Raw genomic sequence first — 26,810 nt, forward strand, 5'->3', positions numbered from 1 at the left:
GGCTGAACTGGAAGGCAGCAGAGAGCTATAGGGGGGCTGGTGGGGGAGGGGAGAACTCTGTGTTGGGCCTGGACCCTCTACTCCAGCCACAGAGGCCTCCTTATGGGCCCTTGAACATTCCTGGTTGGGTCCTGCCGCAGGGCCTTTGCACCTGCAATTCTCTCGCCTGGAACATTCTTCCCCAGATCTTGGCACAGCTTGGGTCAAAGATCACCTCAAAAAGGGGTCTCCAATATGGCCTTTCTAGAGTAGCTGCACCCCTTCTGTCACTCTCTTCCTCATCAACTCTTTTTATGGAATTCTCTCTTCCCATTGCCCAGAATTCCAGAATTGTCTTGTTTGTTTATGGTCTGTCTCTTTTACTGTCGTAGCCCCAATTACCAGGACCATAGGATGAAAGAATAGGATGAACAAATGGATGGGTAGATGGAGGGATGGATAGATGGATGAATGAATGAATGATGGAGCTTGTTTTGGGGGGCGGTTAATCATGGCAACATGCACAGTGATGTCTTGAGCCTGCAGGGTGCCCACTCCCCGTGTGCAGCCCCTGGCACACTCAAGGCTGGGGAAAGCTCGCTGATGGCCCTGCCCCAGGGGCCCCATTCTCCCCGCAGCTCTGTGCAGCAGCAAAGCTTTGAAGCTGCCATTCCCTGCTGGGTCTGCAGACGGGAGCTGCCTGACGTTTCTGCAGGGGCAGGAGGCTGGTGGCAGGGAGGGGCCATAAAGCAGCCAAGCTCTTGGTTTCCTGCTGGAGAACCCCGCAGGGAAGCAGCTTTTTTTCCAGAATGCCCAGAGCAGTCTCTGTCCAAGGCACGGGGGTCCAGGCACAGTGAGGCGAGGCCTCGGGGCTGCTCTTGGCAGCAATCAGACCCCTCACAGGGCAGGACCGGAGAAGAGAAGCTCGCGGGCTGGCGGACTCTGCTGACAACTGCACAGACAGCAACCTTCAGGGCCTGAGGGATGAGACAGAAGTCTCCAAGCAACAAGCAGGCGGCCGTGGGAAGGACCCGGGCCTGGAGGAGAGGTCCAGCAGGAGTGGGCCTAGGTCCTTAGTAACAGATCGCCTTTTTCAGAGATGGCTGCAGCAATATGCCCATCCCACATGGTCTTCTTACTGTAGGACCCTGACACTCCTCCCACCTAATGGGATGGTTTACATCACCTCCCTCTTGAACCTGGGCATGTTTATGACTCATTTGTAACCAACAGAATGTGATGGAAGGGATGCGTGTGGCCAAGGTCACAGAGGGTGGTGCAGGCACATTCATGCAACAGCCCCAAGATGCCATGTAAGTGGTGTGACTGCCAGGCTCGCTGTGTCGTGAGGAAAGCCCAAGCAGCCGGGACAGGACGCCAGGTGCACCTGTTCTGACCCACAGTCCAACGAGCTCCCAGCCAGCAGTCAGCTCCAACCTCTAAATAAGATGCCTCCGCAATGCCCTGCACGAATGCTTGACCCACAGAATCTGTGAGTATAATAAGACGACTGTGGGACTTCCCTGGCAGTCCAGTGGTTAGGACTCTGCACTTCCACTGCAGGGGGCACTGGTTCAATCCCTGCTTGAGGAACTAACATTTTGCAAGCTGCATGACGCAGCCAAAAAAAAAAAAAAAAGACAGCAGTTGGAGGATGCCGTGGGGGTTTGTCACCCAGAACTAGTACCCTTCTGCCCTGGCACAGGGGCTCTGACTCAGCATTCTCACTGGTCTCCCCACCTCCACTCTGTCCCACCCAGCCGCCCACCACCCAGCCAGCAGCTCAGGCCCTTCCCCTGTTTAGAACTCCTCGGGGTGGATGTGACTTTACCCCTCTCTCTGAGGGTAGGAAACGTGCCCATCTTTCATCAGATTTTGTCACCTGGCTCTTTGCAGGCCTCCCACCCACCTGATGAAGAAATTAAATCTTAGAGAGGTTTCAAGGGGTCACTTTGTCTTCCCAAGGTCAAAATGGTCGGAGTAGACTTAAGCCTTCTAGAAGGTAGGGCAAAAGTTCCTGTGGTCTCCCGTTCTTATGGTCACTCCCAAAACTGTAATCACACAATAACCACACCACCACCAGCAGTAACAGTAATAGTGGGCTTGCCCTGTGCCAGTCACCGTTCTAAGCACGTCTTACATGTTACCTCATTTAGACACACTCATTGTCCAAGCCAGTATGATTCTTGGGGGTAATTTCTTTTTTTGTTTTTAATTTCTTTTTTTTTTTTTTTAATTTATTTTTATTTATTTATGGCTGTGTTAGGTCTTCGTTTCTGTGCGAGGGCTTTCTCTAGTTGTGGCAAGCGGGGGCCACTCTTCATCGCGGTGTGCGGGCCTCTCACTATCACGGCCTCTCCCGTTGCGGAGCACAGGCTCCAGACGCGCAGGCTCAGTAATTGTGGCTCACAGGCCTAGTTGCTCTGCGGCATGTGGGATCTTCCCAGACCAGGGCACGAACCCGTGTCCCCTGCATTGGCAGGCAGATTCTCAACCACTGCGCCACCAGGGAAGCCCCTTAATTTCTTTTTTATTTATTTATTTTTGAAAAATTTTGGCCACTCTGCACAGCACGTGGGATCTTAGTTCCCCGACTAGGGTTCGAACCCATGTCCCCTGCATTGGTAGTGAGGAGTCTTAACCACTGGACTGCCAGGGAAGTCCCTGGGGGCAATTTCTTACCCAGATGATTGGGCTCCAGAGTTTGTAATAGTCAGGATAGGCCAGGTTATGCTGTGGTAACAAACAACTCCGCAACGTCAGTGACTTGACACCCAAAGGTTTACTGTCCCTCACTCTACACGTCCATGATGAGTCAGCTGTGGACTCTGCTCCAGGGTGCCCTCACACCAGGACCCAACCTGCTGGAAGGTGAGTTAGAACGAAAGAGAGCTCTGGAAGGTCTCACACGGGCAAATGAACGTGCAGCCTGGAATCACCACTTCCACTCACACTCAGTGGCTGAAAACAGTCACATGGTCCCCACTACCCACCAGGGGTCAGGAAATGCCCAGAAAAAAGGAATATGTGAGCAGCCTGTGCTGCCCCAGAGTCTGCAGGGCACAGTGGCTGGTATCTGGGTCCAGCATCCCCAAGGGTCCCACCCAACCCTCCCTCCCCTCCAGGGTCTATTTCCCCCTGTGCCTGGTGAGGGACGGGCACCCACCCTCACAGAACCCACCTGTAGTGGGCAGACTAACAGCCCCCCAAAAGATGCTGTCCTATGTTACCTTACAAGGCGTGTTACTTTAGCATATGTTACCTTACACAGTGTGTTAGCTGGGGCTGCCATGATACCTTACAGAGTGTGTTAGCTGGGGCTGCCATAACAAAGTACCACAAACTGGGGGGCCCTACACAACAGAGATTTATTTCCTCACAGTTCTGGAGGCTGGAGTCCAAGGTCAAGGTGTGGGCAGGGCTGGTTTCTCCTGAGGCCTCTCTCCTTGGCTTGCAGACAGCCGTCTTCTCGCTGTGTCCTCATGTGGTCTACTCTCTGTGCGTGCATGCCTCCGGTCTCTTTTTATATCCTAATCTCTTCTTATACAGGCACCAGTCTCATCGGATGAGTTTTAATGACCCCATTTTAACTTAATTGCCTCTTTAAAGACCTTATCTCCAAATACAGTCACATTCTGATGTTCCGGAGGTTGTGAGTTTTGAGGGGTCAGAGTCAACCCATAGCACGTGGCAAAAGGGACTTTGCAGGTGTGATTTAGTTAAGGATTTTGAGATGAAGAGATTATCCTGGGTTATCCTGGTGGGTCCAAAGGCATCAAAGTGGCCCCTACAAGAGGGAGGCGGGAGGGTCAGAGTCAGAGAAGGAGACAGGAGGATGGCAGCCGAGGTTGGAGTGACGTAGCCACGATCAAGGGGCACAGGTGCCTCTAGAAGCTGGAAAAGGCAAGGGAATGGACTCCCCCACCTGCCACGAGCCTCCAGAGGGAACCAGCCCTGCCGACACTTTGGTTTCAGCCCCGTAAAATCCATTCTGATCTTTTGCCCTCCAGAACCGTAAGATGATAAATTCGTGTTGCTTTGACGTTAAATTTGTGGTAATTTATTAGGGCAGCCACAGGAAACTGATACCGCTTGAAGCACCCATCTTTGTAGAAACTGCCCCCAGACCTACTCTACCCCCAGACAGAGGGACCCAAAGACCCAGAGCCACCACCTTGGATGATGTGGGACTGTAGGAGTTCGTAGTAAATACAAAGGGCCTGCGACCCCAAACGGCGGATCCCTTTCCCTCTACCAGGGGGACAAAACGCCTGCACTCTCAACCCTCCACCCCACCCTGACCCCCTGACCTCCTCTCCGGCCACATCCAGCTGCTCTTTTCAAACTCACCAGGCCTTTCCCACCTCTCTCAGCCTTTGGCCCGGCTGTTTCCTCTTCCTGGTGTCCCTGTGTGCCTGACTCACTGTCAGCCTCCAAAGAATGCCCTCCCCGCCCCTGCCTGGCCCAGCTGAATTAATCTCATCTCACTCACTCAGTAGACGTTTACCAAGTGTGTCTTCCATTCTCACCAGGAGGTGACCAGGACAGACATAGCCCTGACCTCAGAGCAGATCGTACAGAGAGTTCCATGTTCCCTCCTTGCCCCATCTCCCCACCCCAGCACACAGCTTCCCCTCTTAGTAATAACTGGCATTCGTGTGACACATTTGTTACATCCAGTGACTCAACACGGGTACGTCGTTTTCAACTAGAGTCCATAGTTTACATCAGGGCTCACTCTTGGTGTTGTATATTCTGTGGGGTTTGATAAATGTATAACAACAGGTATCTACCATTATGGTATCATACAGGATAGTTTCACGGCCCTAAAAAATCCCCTCTGTTCCACCTATTCATCTACCCCTCCCCCCCAACCCCTGACAACCACTGATCTTTTTACTGTTTCCGCATAGTTTTACCTTTCCTAGAATGTCATAGGGTTGGAATCATACAGCTTGTAGCCTTTTCAGACTGGCTGCTTTCACTTAGTAACATGCAATGTTCCGTGTCTTTTCATGGCTTGAGAGCTCATTTCTTTTTAGTGCTGAATAAAATTCCATTGTCTGGATGGACCACCGTTTATTTATCCATTCACCTGCTGAAGTGCATGATGGTTGCTTCCAGTTGGGACAATTATGAGTAAGGCTGCTATAAATATCCGTGTGCCGGTTTTGGTGTGGACAGACGTTATTAAGTCATTTGGTAAATACCTAGAAGCGTGAAGGCTGGAACACGTGGTAAGAATATGTTTAGTTTCGTAAGAAACCACCAAACTGTCTTGCAAAGTGGCTGCACCATTTTGCATTCCCACCAGCAATGAATGAGAGTTCCTGGGTTTTTACACTTTCTCATGGTTGAAAAAAAATCGGAAGAAGAGTAGTATTTCTTGGGAGATTGGGATTGACATATATACACTATTATGTATAAAATAGATAACTAATAAGAACCTGCTGTATAAAAAATAAATAAAATAAAGTTCAAAAATTCAAAAAAAAGAGTGATATTTCATGACACCTGAATACTACATTAAATTTATTTATTTATTTATTTATTTATTTATTTTTGCCCTGAGGCTTGCGGGAATCTCAGTTAATTCCCTGACCAGGGATCGAACCTGTGCCCCCTGCAGTGGAAGTGCATAGTCCTAACCGTTGGACTGCCAGGGAAGTCCCTGACTACATGAAATTTAAATTTCAGGGCCCATAAATAAAGTTTTATTAGAACACAGCCACCTCCATTCATTTAGGTATTAGCTATGGCTCCTTTCATACTACAAAAGTAGAGTAGAATAGTTGAGACGGTAAGTCCCACACAAAAACATTCTACCTGACCCTTTACAGAAAAGGCTTGCCCACCTCTGACTTAGTAGAGTGATTTTGAGATTCACGTTATATTGTTGTGCATATTAATACTTCACTCCTTGCGACTTCCTTGGTGGTCCAGAGGTTAAGACTCTGCACTCCCAAAGTAGGGGGCCTGGGTTCAATCCCTGGTCCAGGAGCTAGATCCCACATGCCACAAGTAAGAGCCCACATACTGTAACTAAGAGCCTGCGTGCCACAACTAAGACCTGGTGCAGCCAAATAAATTAAAGAAAACAAAAACAAAAAACTTCACTTCTCTTCATTGCTGAATAGGATTCCATTGTGTGAGTACACAACAATTTATCTGGTCACCGGCTGATGGACGCTAGGTGTCTCCAGTTTTTAGCTATTATGGATAAAGCAGCTATGCACTTTTGTGTATGAGAATATATGGGACATATGTCTTCTTTCCTCTTGGGTAAATGCCCATGAGTGGAATTGCTGGGTCATGATGGCAGTATGCTATTTCCAACCAATGTCCCTTTTATTCCATTTCACCCAAAGAAGGGTTCCTTCTTTGCCCTTTGCCCCTTGCCCTCTGCCAAACTAGACCCCAAAGCATTCATTGCCCAGGGAAAGAATAAGAGAGTAGAAAAGCATAAAAAAGGCTGTTCAGTTTCAGAAGTCAAAGCTCTTGAGTCGCAAGAACCTGGGCTTTTGAGCTGCAAAGCCAGAGCTATGAAGAGCTCCAGATATCAAGCTGGTGCCCCACAAAATAGATTGGGGTGGTGGTGGAGGGTGTATAGTGACAAGCCAGACTGTGAGCCCAGGAGGAGACGATGGCTCCTGGGGCCGGGACACAGAAGCCAGTGGGTGGAGAGACACTACCAGATGCCCCTCAGAATCTGCTCTCCTCTCCTTTGGGCAAGCAGCAAGATGGCCCTTCCCAGCATCCTTTGCAGTTAGCAGTGACCACGTGACTGAGCTCTTGCAGGCTGACCCTCCAAACCTCCTCTGTATGATTCTTTTTTTTTTTAAATAAATTTATTTATTTATTCATTTATTTTTGGCTTCATTGGGTCTTCGTTGCTGTGCGCCGGCTTTCTCTAGTTGCGGCGAGCGGGGGCTACTCTTCTTTGTGGTGCGCGGGCTTCTCGTTGCCGTGGCTTCTCTTGTTGCGGAGCATGGGCTCTAGGCATGTGGGCTTCAGTAGCTGTGGCTTGCGGGCTCAGTAGTTGTGGCGCACGGGCTTAGCTGCTCCACGGTATGTGGGATCTTCCCGGACCAGGGCTCAAACCCATGTCCACTGCATTGGCAGGGGGATTCTTAACCACTGCACCACCAGGGAAGTCCCAAACCTAACTTTTCTAGAAGTTGGAAGTTTTGATGTATGTAAAATATCCTCCTCATCAAATGGCAGCAACTCATTCATGCTGGCTCGATTCAGCACATCTATGGCTGGATTTGACCTATGGGCCACCAGTTTGCAATCTCTGTCCATTGGTTCAATTAATAAGCATTTATGGAGCACCTACTGTGTGCCAGGCACAAATAAGGCACAGCGTAGGGAACTGTGGAGGGAGAGTAATCTCCCAGCAGAGACCCAGAGGGACGCGCAATCCAGGCTGTTGGGAATCCCCTTGCTGCACGTCCCCCAGGGTGGTGGGTGGCCTCGGGCTGGGGACAGGGCAGGGGTTTCCTCCGTCACCCAGCCTGTGTGCATGTACAGAGCCCCGCCCCTCCTGCTATTGAGGGGCTGCATGGGTGGCCCAGCAGCCTCCAGGCTTTTCCAAAGATTTACAGGGGAAAACTTTCCCTCCCTGTTGCTCAGAATTGTTCAACTTCCCAGCCTTTCGCTAATTACTGTGCCCTTGAGCAAAAATGTTAATCTAAAAAACGTCAAATTATAATGGCTTACTTGACATAATTGGAACAAACAAGATGAGCAGGGAGACAGCAAACAACGGTGCTATCCACATCAGCCCCTCGTAGGCCCCGGTGGGAAGCAGGGCCCACCTGGCAGGAGGTGGCGGGGCAGGCTTCAGCCCCCAGGCAGGGCAAGCCACCAGCAGGGAGGGCCCGGGTCCCAGCCCTGGTGGGAGGAGGTTTATGGGCCTCATGTGCCCCTCGCCTTGGGATATCGCTGGGCCCGTCTTTCTGCAGTGGGTTTCCGACCAGAAACCCTCGTTGGGCGTGGAGCAGTCAGCGTGGATGTGAATCCCATTTCCCGCTGTGTGTTCTGGGGACAGGGATTTCCCCTCTCTGTTTGCCCCTTTCCTCATCTGTGAAATGGGGCTAATAAGAACGTCCACCTCCAAGAGTTCTCCACGTGACAGGGTTGTGAACGCTGAGCACAGATCATCACACACAGCAAGTGCTGGGTACACACTCACCACTGTGGCTGATGCTGGGAGCCCCGCCTCAGGCCCATCTGAGGCCGGAGAGGAGGTGCAGGCCTCTGTCCTTCGTTTCTCTCTTTTCTTGCAGGGACCTGTCCCACCCCTGGCTTTACCTATAAGGTCCCCATCTGGGGGAGACTCAACCTCCTACCTGCCTGCCTTGCTGAGCGTCCAGTAAGGAGGATTCCAGAGATTCTAGAGCCAGCAAGGAGGAAAGAAGGGAGCTGGTAACCTCTTGATAAGAGATGTTCAGAGAGCCCTTAGTGAAGGAACAGCCCAGGCCTTCTTATCTGAGCAGATAAGAGGGTGAGTGGGGTGGGACCCACGGTGGGACCCAGCCCTGCCCAGGGCTCATGCATGCACACCAGAGCTCGTGCAATACCATCAGAGCTTGTGCATGGACACTAAGAGCCCATGCACACACCCAGAGCCCATACATGGCTAACCCTTAGCCCCAAGCTCTCTGGATAGTTGTAAGCGTTGGGATGCTTTGGGCTGCAAGTAACAGAAAATCTAACTCAAAAACAGCTTAAACTAGAAGTGAGCAAACTATTACTCAAAGGCTGGCTCTCTGTTTTTGTTAATAAAGCTTTATTGGAACACAGCCATGCCCATTTATGTATTGCCTCTGGCAGCTTTCACTCTATAGCAGCAGAGTAGACCAGTTGCGACAGAGACCGTCTGGTCTGTAATGCTTAAGGTATTTACTCTCTGGTCCTTTACAGAAAAGGGTTGCCAGCCTCTAGCTTGAACTATAAAGGAGACTAATTACGTCAGTTGATGAATGCTTACAGCGAAAGTGGTGCACTACTTATCTATGACTGGGCAACAACTCACCCCTAAAGTTAGAGGTTTAAAGCAACGATAATCATTTACTATCTCATAGTTTCTGTGAGTCATGAATTCGGGAGTGGCTCTGCTGGGTGTTTTGAGCTCAAGGTGTCTCAGAGGTTGCAGGTGGAGGTGTTGGAGGTTCATGCCGGGTTGTGAAAACGCCACCTGCATGTATGTGTCTGGTATCTGTACTGAGAAGACAAACAGCTGGCATTTCTCAGGTATCTTCCTTCATCTTTATGTGTTCTTTCCAGCATGGCAGCCTCAGAAAAGCCAGACATTTTACACTACAGTTCATGGTTGGGTGTCTCGAGCATATCCCAAAAGAGAGCCAGGTAGAAGTCATTTCACTTTCCTGTGTACCCACTCGTCAGAGCCATCACAAAGGTCCACCTAGGTTCAAGGAGAGGGACCTGAACTCACCACTCCAATGCCTCAACATGACCACCAAGAATCTAGGATCCTTCCGTCTTTCTGCCCTACTGACCTTGCTCTGGGCTCAGCTAATAGCCCCATGGTCACAAAATGGCTGCTGAGGAGCCAGCATTTTAAACAAATACAGCAACACCCAACATAAGAGGAAACGGTCTTGATCCTGTATCTCTCTTTTGTCCCCAACATTATTATTGAAGTATAAGATACAGAAGGGCACATAGATGATAAGAACACAGAGCAATATATTTCCAGAAGTGCCACACATCCGTGTCGCCAACACCCAGACAGACAAAATAACCAGAAGCACTCAGAAGCCCCTTTACTCTCCCTCAGCCACTACCCCACCATTCTCCTCAAAGGTGATAGCTTTCCTGACCTCTATCACTGCAGCCGACTCTTGGTTGCTTTTGCCTTTTATATAAACGGAGTCGCAGCTAAAGGTGCTTGTGTGTCTAGCTTTCCTCACCTGACATCACATTTATGAGCTTCTTCCACACTGTTGAGTGCAGTGCCAGGCAGTTCTTTTTAATTGCTGTGTGGTATTTCATTGTGAGACCCCACAGTTTGTTTTTCCATTCTCACGTTGGGAGGCAGCTGGGTTGCTGGGGCAATTATGAAAAGAGCTACAGTTAGCATCCTTGTAGGTGTCTCCCTTTGGAAATACGGGTGCATTGGCCGTAAAACAAGAAGGGGAATTGCTGGGTTATAGGCTAGGCGAAGTTCAGCTTCAGTAGAAACTTCTGAACTGTTTCCAAAGTGACTGAAAATGTCCCTGTCCCCAAGGTCAGGAGCCCCAGCACCCCACACTGGGTGACCCATTATGTCCAGTCTCCTGTCCCAGCGTCATCCAGCCCTCCCCCACTAACTTCTTTCCTGCCTTCTGGGGTCCAGAGCCATCAGCTCCGAAGTGGGCTATAAACACAAGACCTGGTCACCTCCAGAGACAGCAAGGGCTGTAAATGACACCTCAGTAAAGAACTTTCCAATCTACAGGTTTCAAATGGGGATTTTTCTTTTTTTAGGACAATGGCTGCTTATTGCAAAATGTTTAGAAAAAACTTACAAGTCTAAAGAAGAAAATAAAAGCCTTCTATCATCTCATTGTTGTGCAAAAATATTTTAATGTATTTCTTTCCAGTCTTTTTTCTATGCATTTATATGGACATAGGATTTTAGCTAACTTTTTTCTTTTTTTTTTTTTTTTTTGGCTGCCCCATGCGGCATGCAGAATCTTAGTTCCCCAACCAGGGATGGAGCCCATGCCCCCTGCAGTGGAAGCTCCGAGTCCTAACAGGACTGCCAGGGAAGTCCCTGTAGCTAACTTTCATAACACACTTACTATATACCGAGCACTGTTTCTTAAGCATTTCATATATATTAATACATTTAATTTTCATAACAATTCATCCAACTGGCTATTACTAATCCCTGCTTTCCAGATGAGGAAAATGAGGCCCAGAGAGGTGAAGTGACTTGCCCAAGGTCACACAGCTGTTCATCAGTACAGCAAAGACTCAAACTCAGCTTTCTCAGCCCAGTTTTGCTTTTAACCACTACAGTGTGCTTCTCCTGGCTTTGTTCTTATTCATCTGGAGTCAGAGGGTACAGACTGGACATGATCATGAATTTAGGCGTTCTGACTTCAGAGCCTGGGAGCCCCCATCCTCCCAGCCCCACTGTGGTCAGGCCACAAGCAGCACCTCCTGTCTTCTGTTGACGTGCCTGACTCTGGAGGGTCCAACCTGAGGACACTGGTCACTGAGAGCCAGCCTGACCTCCTTATTTCCCCCTCCTTCCTTCCCAGAGCCTCTGCAGAAGGTAGACGTGTTGGGCGTTTACCTGTCCACGGCCAGGTGCCTTTCATCTTTGCCTCTGAAGATAAAAATCTGTTGGCCTCCAAATGGATTTCTGGGAAACACCTAGCCATTATTCACCCGGGCAAAAAATAGAAAGACAATCACGCTGCCCCGGGCTGTGTCCTCCCCAGTGCATGCTGGGTCACTGACACATACGTGGCACTTCCCAGGCGCTCCAGGGGGATGCTGGTGCCCAGCAGTTCTGACTCACCATGGGCACGAGAGCCAGACTCTCCAAGACCAGTGGTGGTGGGAGCTGCCCCGCCCAGAGCTCGGGTTCCCCCACTCACCACACCATGATCTTGGGCAAGGTCAGGCTCCCTGAACCTCAGTTTTCTCATCTGGAAAGTGGGTATGATGATACCGTCTTTCATCACAATGAAGCTGCCATCAGTGTAAGCCGCACAGTGATGTTATGTACCACAAAGAAAAAACTGTTGCCACTTAAACTGTGACAAGACACAGGTTGTCAGAAATGTTTTGATTTCAGCGATGAGGGAAAATGGGCTTCTGAGTGACCAACTTGTGTCAGCCAGCCTAACAGGGCTTGGCGCTGGTGCTGTCGTGCTGTCACTGTGACCAATCTTCTCTGACTTTCTCCTACTTTGCAGCAAGGGGTGAAAAGCAGCACTAATTTCCCCAAGGGGAATCAACCTCTGGACCTCCCGTCCTGACCTTCATGGGGGGGTGGGGAGCGTCCTCCCAGAGACCACTCCACAGGCTGGGGTCCTGGTGTTTTGCCCTCCACCCCCAGGTGACCAGGGGGACCACCCCTTGGTGACATCATTGTTCTCTCTGCTATAATAAAAGGCACAGAGGTGGCCCTAAGGCAGCAAGGCCTCTTCAGTAGGGAGGGGTCCAAAGTGGAGATGACCTTCCAGGGCAAGGGAGAGATAGGCAACAAAGCAGATGAACAGGAAACACTCCATTATAACGTCAGGGAGACACGAGGGTCAGAAGAAAATAGAGCAGAATGAGGGTGAGCGAGCGATGGGGAGGGTCCAGGCTATTTGGATAAGGAGGTTGGGGAAGGCAATTGACATGAGTGGTGAAAGGTGAGAAGGAGCCAGCAGTGCAGACTTCTGGGGGAAAGGCGTTAGGGCAGGGGGGACAGCAAGTGCAAACGCCCTGAGGCAGGAACAAATCTGTGTCTGAAGAGAAGAAGGAAAGCCATTGAGGACAGAGCAGAGTGAATGGAAGGGAAGGGGGGTAGGTGATGAGATGGAGAGAGGCAGGGGCCTTGAAGGTCATGTGACACGAGTGGATATTCTTCTGGGAACAATGGGAGCCACTGCGATTTAGAGCAGAGGGGTGGCATGGTCTGGGTGATGTTCGCAAAGGTCTTTCTGGCTTCTGTGGGCTACAGGGGGCAAGGGCAGCACTGACTTCACAGGAACGTCCTGGAGATTGCAGGTAAGAATCCATACGAAGTGTGCCCACCATACCTGGCATGTAGTAAGTGCTTGATTAATGGGGGTCAGTGTGGATATTGTTGTTGTATTATTATTATCAAGATTGCATTTCCATATGCCAACAGAGACCTCAATCCTGACATGCATCCAATCCCCCAAAGCTCACAATCTGTCCGGGGAGATTAATTCCTCCAGTTCAGAGAGCCCCGTCCTCAGGCCCAAAGAAGGCTCTAGGACCTCAGGGGAAGAAGGGTCAGCTGGGACTACCCACCTCTGATGTCCCTTCTCACGCCCTTTGAATGTTTCTCAGTCCAGAACGGGCTGAATCAACCCCCCAACTCACCCCATGCCTTCTCTCAGCTCCCTAGAAAAGCCACCATCTGTGTGCTCTGAACACCCTTGCCGACTGGAAAGGCTCCTTGACCCCAGCTACTGTTCCCTGCTCAGAATTCTCCGTGAATCTTGGCTGCAACAGTCACCCACTTGATGTCTGTGAGTTAATATTCCACGAGTTTCCCCAAGTCAGAGATGGTCAGAGTTTGCAGGAAATTCTGAGATGGCCAAGCTCAGGATTGGTGAATACATAGCACTTCTCTGTGCCACACCCGAGCAGACATCACTAATCACTGTCTCTCCAGCTGAGCTGGAACATCACCTCTTCAACCTGGACCTTCAGGCAACCACACCCCATTGCTAAGAATCGGCACAGGATGAACGCTCCTTGTTTCACCCAGTCTAGCACAAAGCCCTCACTGTATACTAGGAAAACTGAGGCCCACTTATGGGAAAGAACTAGAATTCAGGCCCCCTGACTCCCAGCCTATAGTATCACTCCTCAAGGGCAAGGGGACATTTGTTATTTATGTCTTCCCTAGAGGACCTGGCTACAGCAGATATTTGTTCAACAAATCACAGGAATTAAATAAACGAAAACCAAAGAAAGAAAAAAGAGTTCCAGCTGCAACAGGTGGAAACTGGGTTGGAAGTGAGGAAGAAATTCATGACATCCAGGGTTGCTAGACGTTTAGAAAAGTTGCTAAGGTAAGGGGAAATTTCAGAGTATCTTTCCTTGCAGGACTTAAAAAATAGTCCCCCCCAAAAAAAATGCTCTGATTAAGTACCCATCTGCCTGGGAGGCTCCCACAGAATTCTGAGTTTATTATTCATTCATCCTTGACAAGTGTTTGCTGAGCATCAACTATATGCCAAGCATAAATCAGTCGTCGAATTAAAGAGCAACAATAACAGCTAGAATCTGTGTCTCTGTATCCGTGAGGATCTTAGGCTGTGAGCGTCAAGCCAAGCCTGGGAGCTAGATGTGGCTCCTTCCAAGGCAGGTGTATTTGTTATCTACTGCTGCGTAACAAAATACCCTAAAACTTACCGGCATAAACCAACCATAAAAATTTATTGTCTCACATAGTTTCTGTACATCAGGAATTTGAGATCAGCTTGTCTGGGTGGTTCTGCTTTGGGGTCTCTCGTGAGGCTGCAGTCAAGATGCCAGCCAGGGCTGTGGTCATCTGAAGGTTTGACTGGGGCTGGAGGACCTGCTTCCAAGGTGGCACCCTCAATGGCTGTTAGTCGGTGTCTGAGTCAGTTCGGACTGCCATAACAAAAGACCACAGACTGGGTGGCTGAAACAGCAGAAATTTATTGTCTCAGTTCTGGAGGCTGGAAGCCCAAGATCAAGGTGTCAGCAGGTCTGGTTTCTCCTGATGCCTCTCTCCTTGACTTACAGATGGCTACCTGTCACTGTGTCCTCACATGGCTTTTCTTCTGTGTGTGCATCCCTGGCATCTCTTCCTCTTTGTATAAGGACATTAGTCAGATTGGATTAGGGCTCACCCTAACAGCCTCATTTTAACTTCATTACCTCTTTAAAGGCTCAGTTTCCAATACAGGCACATTCCAAGGAACTGGGGCTCAGGGCTTCCATATAGGAAATGGATAGGACACAATTCAGGCCCTAAGAGCAGACCTCAGGTCTTTACCAGCTGTTGGTGGGAAACCTCAGTTCTTTGCTCCCAGCTCTGCAGGGAAAGGTCCCAGCATTGCCCTTTCCCCCCAGTGAAGCTCCAGTTCCATCAGGGTTAAATCTCATCTTACCAACCTTTGGATCTGAACGCTTTTCACACAGCATCCAGCCTGAGTCATTTAGTAATTCATTCAACAAATATTCATGCTCCATTGTGCCCCAGAGCTGGAGGTGCCACGGCAAAAAAAGGGAAGTCCCAGCCTTTAAGGAACTCATTGTTCTATAGGTGGGACAGAGAAGCAAGTGTCCCATCCCAGAGCAGAGTGACGACACTTTAAAATAATAAGAGACGCCGCTCACTGAGTACCCATCTTGTACCAGACACTGTGTCAAGCTCTTTACGTGTATTAAGTCACTGAGCCCTGGGGGAGGTACTGTTGCCACTCCCTCTTTACAGATGAGGATAAGTCACCTGCCCAAGGTCATATTGCAAAGAAATGGCAGAGCTGGGCTCCAACTCAAGCACCTGGGCTCCCAAACGCAAGATTTCTGCCATGATCTTCTGTGGCCATGGTGATTCCTACTGAGCAGGGGAACCGCAGGATACAACTAACGCCCAATGGATTGGCAAAAAGTATAAAGTCCAGCAACACCAGGTGCTGGTGACGATGTAGAGCAATGGGACTCCTCCGGCTCGCAGGTCGGGGTGTAAACCAGCACTGCCCTTTTGGAAATCAGTGCAATGTTAAGCACCAAAATTGAAGACAGTCATATGCCATGATCCAGACATCCCACTGCTTGGTATTGACTCCCAAGAGAAATGAAGTCTTATGTCCACACAAAGATAAATGCTCATAGTAGCTTTATTCTGGAAACTGGAAAAACAAATGTCCATCAACAGGTGAATGAACCAATCGAAGCATATTCACACCACGGAATCCTGCTCAGAAATGAAACAAAGAATCGAGACACACAACAACCTGGGTGGATCTCATGCCAGTGGAGAAGCCAGACTCAGAGGAGAACATACTATATGATTCTATTTTTTTGGAAAGAGGCAAAAACTGATCAACAGCATTAGGGATGTCTAGCTGGGTGGTTAAACTATAATGCACATAAGCAACGAAAGGGATGTCACAGGGGCTGGTAGGTGGTTAGCTCTTGGGGAGACGGAGGGAATGGTGATCGGGAAGGACCACACGGGTCGTGGGTGTCGGGTGGCAACTAAGTTCTACTTCCTGCCCTGGGTGCTGGTACATTATGCTAGTTTCATAATTATACTCCCCACTCTGTTAATGTACTACTCCCTACCTGTGCTCTATTTCGGGAGGTGAAAAGTCATGGGCTTTGGTGTTCAACGTGCCTTAAGTATTTATTTCTTGAGCACCTACTATGCGCCAGACCTAATGCTAAACTATTAGGGATACAGGGAGAACCAGACAGACATGATCTCTGTCCTCAAGGGGCTTATGGACAAGTGGGACAGACAGATATTAAGCAGATAATGACACAGGTGTCTGCAGTTTGCTTATATCTGTGCCAAGTCAATGAAGAAGCATTAGGAAGGGCTACACATGCTGGTACCAGAGAGAGCTGTGTGAATGGATCAAGAAGCAATAGTAGCCAATGCTTCTTGCTCTTTGCCCTCTAGTATATATAAAGATATTGTTCTATGTTCTTTTCTTAATTCCCTCACTCAGTCTTTTTAACAACGTCATAAGGTAGACGGTATTTCTATGCCCACTTAACAGATGGTAAAACTGAGGCATAGAAAGCTTCAGCAACTTGTCTAAGGTTACCCAGTTCAAGTGGCAGAGTTAGGTGGTCTGACTCCAAAATCCCTTGAACCTGAGTCTAGCCTGCACCCTAAGGAACTAACTGGTCTTTAAGATGAGGCCTGAAAGATGAACAGGGTCAGCAGTAGCTTTCACTAGGAAAGCAGGGAAGAGCATTTTCACCAGAGGGACTAGCATGTGCTAAAGTTCAAGCTGGAAAGCAGCTGTGGTGTGGGAGGGGCTGGAGGCTGGAGCACAGTGAAGATGGCCAGAGTCGCTGAACAGGGCTCCCGCCGAGCCCCAGGGCCAAGTACAGAACTTCAGAGCCGCTCTTGGTCCCGGTGTGTCTCTCACCCTCTGCTGGGTGTAATGAGAGCTCCCTGGCTGCTGCCAGGATGAAATGGAATCACATGCAGTTGGTCCTCACCTGCCTTAAATCTTTTCTTTCCCCCTTCAGTTCAAGTTCAAGGAAATAGCCTCCAAAGCCCAGAGCCATGAAAAACAGTTGTAATACTACTGATATAAGAGATCTGGCACTTCCCTGCTTCACGGAAGACCCATTAGTGCACACACAGCCCTTCTGCTACGTGGCATTCAGTGCTTCCATAGTCTCCAGGGACCGACGCAGCCTCATCAGGGCCCAGAGAGGAGCCCCCGCTTCCTGGGAGGCAGGCATCTGCGGCGCCCACACCAGCCACTCGACTGGGGAGGGAGCAGCAATTTCACGTTCACACCCCGAACGACACAACCCCTAATTAGACACAGAGGCACTGCGAGCTAGCGAAGGCTGTGGGAGATGGTTCCTGTTTAGTAAAAGTGTCATTTCATCTCTCTCTCGCTGCTTTTGAAACTTGCTGGTGATAACAGGGATCGGAGAAAAGAGAACGCCCACAGAAACACATGCCTGGGGGCCGAGGCGCACTGAGTGGGCGTGCGAAGCGGCAGCAAGCACACGCACGCACACGCACGCACACGCACGCCCCGGGCTCACGTGGCTGGGCTCCCGGCACAGGCACCGTGCCCTGCTCCCCAGGGTCGTGGTGGAGAGTGGGACTTGGGGGCCCGCAGGTCCTGGGTTCAAGCCCTGGATCCGCTGCTGGTTGGCTGGGTGTCCTCAGGCAAGGAACTTGACCTCTCTCAGCCTCCTATTCCTCAACCGTAAGGTGCAGACGATTAATTATAATGATCCCACCCTCTTCGTCCTTGCCCTGTGTCTGCAGGGGCTGAGTCTGCGACACAGGAGCTGCACCCACACACCCCCCACCCTCTGGGCTCTGGTAGGGGCTGACCGACAGGAAGCGTCAGAGCGAATCAGAGGGCGCAGGTTGGGGGAGAAGGAGGAGGGGGTACTTATGCCCCTCCGTCCCTCCCTACAGGGCTGGGGTTTGGCTTGTCCCCCTACTGAAGGTCACAGCTCCTGCTGGTCAGCCCTTTCTGAGAGCTGCCTGTAATAGCCTCCTATTACTGCAGGAACAAATGAGCACATCCTTAGTGGCTTAAAACAACACAAACTTACTCCTTTAGCATCTGGAGGTCAGAAGTCTGACACAGGTCTCACTGGGCCAAAATCAAGGTGTCAGCAGGGCTGTGTTCCTTCTGGAAGTTCTGGGGGAGTATCTGTGCCTTGCCTTTTCCGGTTTCTAGAAGCCGCCAATGCCTTGGTCACGTCCCCCCTCCTCCATCCTCAAATCTCTCTGACTCTGAACTCCTGGCTCCCCCTTCCACTATTAAGGACCCTTGTGATGACAGTGAGCCCGCTGGATAACCCACGATAATCTTCCCATCCCCTGGTCACCTTCCCTCCCCCTGGTCATACAAGCCAGCATAGGCACAGTTTCCAGGAACCCGGCTGTGGATGTCTTTGCAGGCCATTATTCTGCCTCTCGCTCTGGCTCTGTGCTGCTCTGGTCCCTGACCCTCAGGTCTAGGAACAGGAAGGGGTCCCCACGATGCTAGCCTCCGGGTGCTACATCACCCCTGCTGCTTCCCTTAGCCTGGACACCCCACTGTCCACCATCCTTTCATTTCATCTCCCCACTGACCTCCATTCAAAGTGTCTCTCCGAGCTGTCTGAGGACAAAGTAAGCCATCACGTGTACCTGTAACGCCCTCAGCCTGGCGTCAGGCGCGTGGTAAGCGCTCAGCACACCTTCATCATTATTATTTTGTAAATTTCCCTCACTAGCTGCAGGACCCTTGAAGGTGGGAACTGTATATTTTTATCTCATTTTTTAAATTTATCTCATTTATCTCACTAGCCCAGCTGCTCTCAAAGACTAGGTGCTCAATTATTCATTTAACAAACATTTATTGAGCACTGACCGGACTCTGGGGAGGCAGAGGTGAGAAAACTTAACCCCAGGAAGCTTCTGGTCTAGTGAGGGAGCCCGCAGCTATGGCTGTCATCAGACAAATGCATAATGACAAGACTGCCACCCAGATATTCATGGAGTGCCTCCCTGGGCCAGCCACCAAATACCAGGAGTACCAAGTGAGAGAGACACAACCCCTGCCCTCAAGGCGCTGATGCTTTCAGGTTAGTGAGAGTGATGGGTGCTGTGTGCTCATCTCTCTAAGCAGGTCGCTCTTATCTGATTCTCAGATCTGGTCTGGGGGAAGTTCTGGCAACTCTTTAGATTTTAATCCCTACGTTCTTAATCCGGTGTACACATGTGAGCAAGAGGAAAAGATAATCATCACTTACACTCTTTTAAACAAATTTATAAATAAATTTTGAACTACCTCCGTTAAAAAAAAAAAAAAAGTTAGTTTCTCATTACTCCTGTAACAAATTACCCCAAACTTAGTGGCTTAAGCAACACAGTTTCCCTGGACTAAGTCAAGGTGCTGGCAGGGCTGGTTCCTTCAGGAGGTTCCAGGGGAGACTGGCTTCCTGGCCTTTTCTAGCATTACATTTCTTGTCTCTTGATCTCATATCACTCCTACTTCTTGCCTCTGTTGTCACAGCTCCTATTTCCTCTTCTATGGTCAAGTCTCTCTCTGTCTCCCTCTTTTTTTCTTTTTTCTTCTTGATCATGCCATGCAGTATGTGGGATCTAGATCCCCGACCAGGGATTGAACCCAGGCGCCCTGCATTGGGAGCACAGTCTTAACCACTGGACTGCCAGGGAAGTCCCCCTCTTTTTTTTTTAACTTCCCTTTTTTAAATTTTTTATTTATTTTTAGTTTTTTACTTTTTGACCATGCCGCACGGCATGTAGGATCTAAGTTCCCCCGACCAGGATCGAACCCGGGCCCCCTGCAGCGGAAGCACAGTGTCCTAACCACTGGACTGCAGGGGAAGTCCCTCTGCCTCCCTCTTTAAAGGACACTTGTGGTTACATTTAGGGCCCCCCCCGCCCCCCGCCATCATCCAGGAGGATCTCTCCATCTTGAGATCCTTCATCACATCTGCAAAGTTCCCTTTGCCATGATAGGTTCCAGAGATTAGGACCTGGGCATCTTCGGGGGCCCCTATTCTGCCCATTGCATGCACGATCTACAGCCCTCCCAGGGCCCATTCCGTCCACCACATTTCTGTCTGTCCCTTGTGCCAGCACATGTTGATCTGCTTCATTCTTTTCAGCCTAATGGGCACTTGCACAGCAACGCCTGTTAAAACTACACTGGCAGCATTCACAGGGAAACAGTCAGGGGTCTGCGCTCCCCTGGGAGCTGAGAGGGGTGCTGGCTAGCTCTGAGAGAGTTCTGGACACGACTGAGCCTTCCCACTGCCAATACCACCCTTCCAAGGCCTCCAAGTGCCCCAAGTCAGAGGTGGCTGGTGCAATGTGTGATGTGACACCAACGCCGGGATTTGGGGACAAAGGTGGCATAGAAGCGGAGGTCAGTATACATTAGGAAAAAGGAGATAAATTGTTCTGAAAACATAGCCATGTGTATGCAGACCAATGGGTGCCTACTTAAAACTCAATCGTTTCCTTACGTTTTACATTTACATTTATCATTTACGTAGCCTCATTTTAAGTATGCTGGTTAACTTTCAATTGCCCTTTCAGACCCTCCCTGCTCTGTGTATCAGGAGGCTGACCCTATGGACTACATTTCCCAGGATCCCTTGCACTCTGATTTCCTGCTGGGTTCAGCCAATGGGAAGCACAGAGGGAAGACTGGAGGGCGGGACGGGAGAGAGGTTGGGGTATTTCCCCCATCTCCCTTCCTGCCTCACTGTGATTAGAACAAGGGCTGTGTTCTTCTCCTGAAGGTCACTCCTGTTGAGGGCCCCTCTCCTCCAGCTACAGCTCTCTCTGGGTTCCAGTAACTACTCCTTCTCCACTCCTTCCAGCCTAAAGGTGGTAACAGCTCCTTGTTTTCACTAGCCCTGGACACTGCAACATTTATTCTTGGTTTCCCTACACAGACCCTGCCTCCACCTTTGTAGACTGTCCCTTTGTTAACTCTCCCAATTATCCCATTTGAGTGCTGGGACTCAGACAGATACACTGAGCAATGATATTTGTGACATCACAGGCTTGATGTGCCAGTTACAACCTTTGAACACATTAAAATAAAGATTGATTACTAAAGCAAAAAAATACAGTGGCATTCTACTTAAAATCATCTCATATAATATCATTGGTATTCATGGCACTCAGGGACATTGTCATGGAATAAGCCCTATTACAAGGATAATACAAAGCATGTTTGGCCTAACCATGGGGACCAAATTATCACATCCTGAGGGAGTGGGGTGCAGCTTGCAAAGGTCAGACTGCACTAGAGATAATGGCTTGGGGGAAAGAGAATGGAGGAAGGTGAAGTCGGTGTAAGTACTCTGGGTACCACCTAAAATGTTAGATTCTGGTATTTCAAATGGGAAACTTACCATTTTTGTAAATAATTACTTACATGGTGCTGTAACACTGCACTACTCAGAATTCTTGCTTGCAAGTGACAGAGACCAACTACAGTGACTTGATTAGTTTCCTAGACTGCCATAACATCGTACCCAAAACTGGGTGGCTTAAAACAACAGGAATTTATTGTCTTACAATCCTGGAGGCCAGAAGTCTGAAATCAAGGTGTCAGTAAGTCCATGCTCTGATGGCGCCGGGTGGCGGGGAACCCTTCCTTCCTCCTCTAGCTTCTGGTGTTTTCTGGCAACCCTAGGTGTTCCTTCCTTGGCTTGTAGATACACCATCCCAGTCACGTGGCCTTGTCCCTTTGTATCTTCACATCATCTTCCCTCTGTGCATGTCTGTCTCTGTGTCCAAATTTTCCTTTTTTTATAGGGACTCCAGTCATATGGGATTAGGGCCCACCCTAATGACCTCATCCTAACTTGATGACCTCTGTAAAAAACCAATTTCCAAATCAGGTGACATTCTGAGATACTGGGGTTAGTACTTCAACATATCTTTTTGTGGGAAGGGGCACAATTCAACTCATAACAGTGATTCAATTTACCCAAAACATGGAAATTACTGGTCTGCATAATAAGAAAAAAACCTGGAGTGTGTCTTCAGGTGTGGTTTGATCCAGGGCCCACTGCCTTCATGATTCGATCTCTGGCCCCCCATCTCTCCACTCGGCTTACGAGTTTGGCTTCATTCTTAAGCAGTCTCTCTCCATGTGGGGACTCCAGGCAGCTCCAGATCCCTGTTCTCCCAGCTGAGCAAAAAAAGCAGAAAATATTCTTCTTTCTCAATACTTCCAACAAATTCCTCAGGCTGACACTCAGCTGCCTTGCTTGGATCATGTGCCTACCTCTGAACCAATCACTGAGGTCAGGAGGCGGGACAATACTGATTAGGTAGGCCTGAGTCACATGCCCATCTCTGGGGAAAGGGGGAAAGGGGGAAAAGCAGGAGCCAGGTCCTGGCCGGCCTCACGGCCTAAGGGGAGGGGAGCGCAGGTCCTCCAGGTGTGGTTCCCAGAAACAGGGAGCTTGGGAGCCGACCAGCACAAACAACAGGTACCTGCTAGATGCCTGGAAAAAAAACCAACCCAGGATGAACACCTGTCAGTGGCACACAGTAGTTATCTTGGGAGTCAGAGGTTTGCAGAGTTTTCAATGCTTACAGGATGCATAGCTGACTTCTGCCTTGCTAGAACTTTCTGGAAGAATGACTTTTTGCATTCCCAGGGGTGCAGATTCTGAGAAGGAGGTTAGCATGCACAAAGTGTATTAAGGTGGGCCCTTGGGATCAGCCCCATGGGAAGGGAAGGGAGAGAAACAGGAGGGGCAGAGAGAGGGGGCAGCTTGGCTGAACTCACCACACGGGGCCTCTGGAGCTAGGAAGCCCTCCCAGAGGAGTCCTGTGGGCAGTGAGCTGTCCAGGGTTTTCCACTGGCTTTCCTCAGTCATCACAGGATTTCCCAACCTTGGGACTGTTGACATTTGAGGCCGGATCATTCTTTGTTGCGGGGGAGCAGGATCCCTGGCCTCTACCCACTACATGCCAGTACCGCCCCCTTCCCGGTTGTAACACCAAGAAGTGTCTCCAAACAAAGCCAAGTGTCCCCTGGGTGGCAGAATCGTCCTGTTGAGAACTGCGGGGTCCTCAGATGAGGGCAGTTGCAGGGGGGTCATCACCCAGCAGAGGTGGCTTGGCAACTGCAGCCTTCCCGAGGTAGTCCCCAACAGCCCTTCCCAAAGCTAAGGCAACAGGCCCCTCCTGGAGGACAATCCGAGCGACCCATCTTAGCCTCCACCCTGACAAGTTATCAGAAAAATGTTGATTGATTGATTGATTGATTGGCCAAGCCACGTAGCTTGCGGGATCTTAGTTCCCCGACCAGGGATGGAACCCGCGCCCTCGGCAGTGAAAGAGTGGAGTCCTAACTGGATTCCCTACTGGATCGCCAGGGAAGTCCCCAGAAAAATATTTAATGGAGGTAAATAAAACAATAAAATACCGTGTTCCCAACATGCAGCTTGGGAAAAAATTAATCTCATGTGATCTCCTCCGCAATCCACTGGGGGCAAATGCCCTGGCCCCTCACCTCACCCAGCACCTCTCCCACAACCAGCCGGCTCTCTGGGCAGGGGGGCTGGGCCACCTTCTCCCCTACAGGGATTACACAAAGTGTGTTTGCACATTCAAAGTCTCCATGACCTGCCATGTTGGTTTGGCCTTATTAGCGATCCCCCTCCCCTGTCAATAGAACCTTGACTTTGTCCAGGTGCTGCCTTGGTCCCACCCTTGCCCCGCAGTGGACACTGGTCAGTTAAACCAATAGTGGGAGTTCCGAGGCCTCCCTTGTTTCACAGTTGGCCTAGGAGGGGTTACGTGGAGAACTCTAGCAATAGGGGAAGTGTGTCGGGCAGCTTTGGGAAAGATTTCCTTGTCTTTACATATGGCTGTGAGGAAAGGCTATTCACTCTGCTGCCTTTAGGGCTTTGTGACAGGATGCCTGGCTCACCAGCAGCCATTTTGCACCATGAGGGGATGAGCCTAAAGATGGCAAAGCACAAAAATGGAAAGAGCCTAGGTCCTGGTTGGCACTAAGTGGGCTGCTGAATCAACCAGCCCTGACACCATCTCTGTCTTCCAGTGCTGTGACATAATACACACGTCTTCCTTGGAGAAGCCATTTTGAATCAGGACTTCTGTTATCTATGGCCTCTTGATTCACTTGGAAAAGTCCTGGAGCCAAGAAATCTCTTTCCCTTTGTGTTACCCAATGCTTCTCGCACTTCTCTGAGCAGAAAAAAAAAAAAAAAAAAAAACTTTAAAAGAACATTTTAAGTCAAACCTTTTGATTTTCCTCTTTAGACAATTAGCAAATGTAGCAAAAGCTGAGCTACTTGGCCTTGGTGGGTTCAAATATGGTTCCCTTACTGACCAGCAGTATGACCTTGGACAAGCCCCTCTCCCCCAGGAAAGCTCCTGGGCAGGGACTGATAATTATCTTCTCAGTATCCACCCTCCCCTTCTTCTTTTTTTTTTTAAATATTAGTCTTTATTTATTTATTTATTTATTTATTTATGGCGTGTTGGGTCTTCGTTTCTGTGCGAGGGCTTTCTGTAGTTGTGGCAAGTGGGGGCCACTCTTCATCGCGGTGCGTGGGCCTCTCACTATCGCGGCCTTTCTTGTTGCGGAGCACAGTCTCCAGATGCGCAGGCTCAGTAGTTGTGGCTCACGGGCCTAGCCGCTCCGCGGCATGTGGGATCTTCCCAGACCAGGGCTCGAACCCGTGTCCCCCGCATTGGCAGGCAGATTCTCAACCACTGCGCCACTAGGGAAGCCCCCTTCCCCTTCTTCTTTAGCCACAACACCTCAATTTTTATCTGGGCATCATTTCCTAGCCTCACTTGTGTTTAGGTTCAGCTGTGTAGCTAAAGCTGGCCAGTGAGATGAAGGTAGAAGTGTTTCATGGAAATTCCAGGAAGGCTCCTTAAAGGAGAATGATTCAGTTGAAGGATGATCTCTTTCCTTCCTCCAGCTGCCTAGAATGCAGATGCGATGGCTGGAGCTCCAGGAGCCATCTTGGACGATGAGGTAACTTTGAGGATGAAAGTTACACAGTAAGATACAGAGGAGTCCAGGGCCTGATGCGTAATAAATGCTGAATAAATGGGAGCTGTAATTTTATCATTAATATCTACAGGACCCAGGTTTTCCCTCCAGTGTATTCTGCAGAGCACAAGATGTTGTGTTCAAAAAAACTGATCTTTTGATACAATTGGGATATGTCTCCTACAGACACAGAATGTACATTTGATTATTAAAGGCCTTAGTAAGTCCTGTACTTTCTTTTTGTTTAACCCTGCGTGTCCCAGATTGATTTGGGCACTAAACCACACCCTCCTATTATCTTTTATTTTAATTATACCTACTCCCATTTCCCTGAACAAACTCCAGGAAACCCTGATCTAGCCCAGAGGTTCTCGAACTTTACTGTGCACACCAATCACCTGAGGAGATTTTTAAAGGACAGATTGTGACTCAGATGGTTTCTGGTGGAGCCTGAGATTCTGCATTTCAACAACCTAATGCTGATGGTCCGGGCATTGCACTTTGAGAAGCAAAGAGTAATAATGTCTCATACAGCATGTCTTCATCTTACTCACTTCTCAGGCAGCCCAGGTGTCATGGGGATGAGATGGCCTTCAGCCTGGCAAGGTCAGGTTCAAATCTCACTTTACTCTTAGAGCCGTGGGCTTTTTGTCCATGTCACTTTGCCTTTCTGAACCTCCATCCTGATGTATAAAATAACCCATTTCTCAGAGAGTGGCTGAGAAGGTCAAAGGAGGGAAAGAATGAACCAAGTAACAAGAATATCAACTAAACTCTCCCTTAGGTACAGATGAGGAAACAGGTTCAGAGAGGTTAAGCAACTTACCAAGGACACACAGCCAGGAAGTAGCAGATCTGACTCCAGATAAACTGCTTTGATTTCCTCATCAGAAGGTTGTGGTGCGGTCTGGGGAATAAGACCAGCATTTTAGGGAATTCCAGGTGGGAATTGGTGTCAATGGTTATTTTTCTGCTTTCAGCCCCCAGAGGGTCTTGGGCTCAGCAAGGCAGGGTCCCAGGCTGTCCGGTTGTCTAAGGATTGATCTCAGCCAGGAGGCTAAGGTGTTGCCACCCACTCTGGGTCACCGGGATCAACCTGTCAACCGCTGTGGAGTAGGAACAAGGCGTGAAACGCTCCCTTCCTCTTGGCCTGGGCCGCTGGTGAAATCATCTTCGAATCCTGGGATGAACAAATGAGGTCATTCGGGCAGGCCCTGTGGCTGCCTGATCTGCCCTACAGCCCCCGCTCGGGCCAGAGCATCCGTTCTGACAGCTGTGAGGTTCGGGTTCGCTGGAATCAGTCCCCATTGATGAGGCACTTTGGGGCTTTGTTCAAACCCCCCTTTCCTCTCTCATCCCAGACCTGGGATGGGAAATAGTGGTGCCGTGAGGGTAGAACGACCACCTCTATCCTGATTTGCTCAAGACTGTCCCTGGTGTAGCACCAAGAGTCCTGCGTCCCAGGAACCTCTCAGTTCGGAGCAAGGGGGGGGCAATTGGTGACACCCCCCCCCCACGGCGGGGACTGGGGGCTTTCTGTTCTGTTCCCGTGCGGGCAAGGCCTGTCCGCCTGCCCTGTTCCCTTGCAACTTGCTGCTGTTTCTGCGATGGCAGAGCAGGGAAATGTGTATCTGTGCAAGTACCCCCCTCAGTCTTATCTCCTTAGAATGGGGATAAGGGTGCTACTCTCCTGGAGGAGATGCCAAGAGGCTTAAAGGAGGTAAAGATCACAAGGGACTCAGCAAAGACTGTAAGCGCCCATACAAGGCAGTGCTTTTATAAAAAAAAAAATAACACAAGGGGGACTTGCTGACAAGGCAAAGGGGATCCTGGGGAAATCTCTGCAAGCGGAGG

At 49.7% G+C, this 26,810-nt stretch overlaps 2 long non-coding RNA genes across 2 annotated transcripts; both read right to left on the reverse strand.

The window, feature by feature from the left end:
• Window positions 1-2,497: 2,497 nt before the first annotated feature.
• LOC309610421 lies at window positions 2,498-7,935 on the reverse strand. The gene is made up of 2 exons (XR_014233928.1): window positions 3,277-7,935; window positions 2,498-3,241 (listed from the first exon to the last, which is right to left on the reverse strand). It is a non-coding gene; the product is annotated as an uncharacterized lncRNA (long non-coding RNA).
• Window positions 7,936-19,481: 11,546 nt separating this feature from the next.
• On the reverse strand, window positions 19,482-22,823 carry LOC309610419. Its single transcript, XR_014233926.1, has 2 exons — window positions 22,710-22,823; window positions 19,482-22,103 (listed from the first exon to the last, which is right to left on the reverse strand). It is a non-coding gene; the product is annotated as an uncharacterized lncRNA (long non-coding RNA).
• Between the last annotated feature and the right edge of the window lie 3,987 nt (window positions 22,824-26,810).

Source organism: Balaenoptera borealis (assembly GCF_965194805.1).
Source record: "Balaenoptera borealis genome assembly, chromosome: 14".
NCBI classification, from domain to species: domain Eukaryota; kingdom Metazoa; phylum Chordata; class Mammalia; order Artiodactyla; family Balaenopteridae; genus Balaenoptera; species Balaenoptera borealis.